General features: G+C 38.0%; 1 protein-coding gene across 1 annotated transcript in view; it reads left to right on the top strand.

Annotated features, from left to right (window-relative positions):
• Window positions 1-574, top strand: part of GRK7 (G protein-coupled receptor kinase 7) — a 31,368-nt gene extending 30,794 nt beyond the window's left edge. Inside the window, exon 4 of the mRNA XM_008707788.2 lies at window positions 1-574. This exon is cut by the window's left edge and continues 375 nt beyond it. The gene's annotated coding sequence lies outside the window, so the exon portion shown is untranslated.
• The last annotated feature ends 207 nt before the right edge of the window (window positions 575-781 follow it).

Below are 781 nucleotides of genomic sequence, written 5' to 3'. Positions count from 1 at the left end.
TGACATAATCCTCGAATGTTCCTAACACATGAAAATCTGTTGAATGAGGACTGATCAATCAGGAGGGGCATTTCAGCCGTAGAACAGTTCAAAGGACAGGTGAGCTCACCACTAGGACACATTTTTCTCCCTTCCCTTCACTCTCCCTTTCCCCTCCTTCTCGTCTCCCTTTCCCCTCCTCTCTCCCTTTCTCTCCTCTCTCCTTCCCTTCCTCCTCTCCTCTCCTTTCTTCTCCTCTCCTTTCCTTCTTTATCTCTCTCTCTCTCTTTCCCCCCACCTCTTTCTTCTTTCTCTCTTTTTTCATAAAGATGAGTAAAAAGTCTCAGTTTTCACTGAGGCCTGGGAAAAGGAACACTCAGGTTTATTTTGATAAACTAAAACCATGAGCCCTCCACCATCATGTCCCTGAAAATTACACAAAGTCCTAGGAATAGAGAATGGAACGTTGTGGTATACTCAGAAAATGAGCATTTGCAATTCTTGGTAAATAATCATTTTAGTTTTGCTTTGTTTATATCCTTTCTTCCCTTCATCTTTCAGTATTTCTTCTGCTTCTGTACTTATAAAAAGGACTTGGGAGCTGGAAATAAATGTTCCTGATATTCTCCCCCTAAAAAGGAGTGGATTGTAATTTTTGGCAATATTTTAAATTACAGAATAATTTTTAATTTACTGAGAGTCTCTTTTTCATATTTTTGAAATATTTTACCATTATAATGTTGAAGCATTTTAAATGGAAATATTCACAAGATCTGGGAATTAAGGTATTCTGTAAGTTGAG

The sequence above is a fragment of the Ursus maritimus genome, unplaced genomic scaffold (assembly GCF_017311325.1).
Source record: "Ursus maritimus isolate PB19 unplaced genomic scaffold, ASM1731132v1 scaffold_20, whole genome shotgun sequence".
In the NCBI taxonomy this organism is placed as follows: Eukaryota; Metazoa; Chordata; class Mammalia; order Carnivora; family Ursidae; genus Ursus; species Ursus maritimus.
Note: the sequence above shows the minus strand (reverse complement) of the source record. Positions and strands in the feature narration are given on the sequence as shown.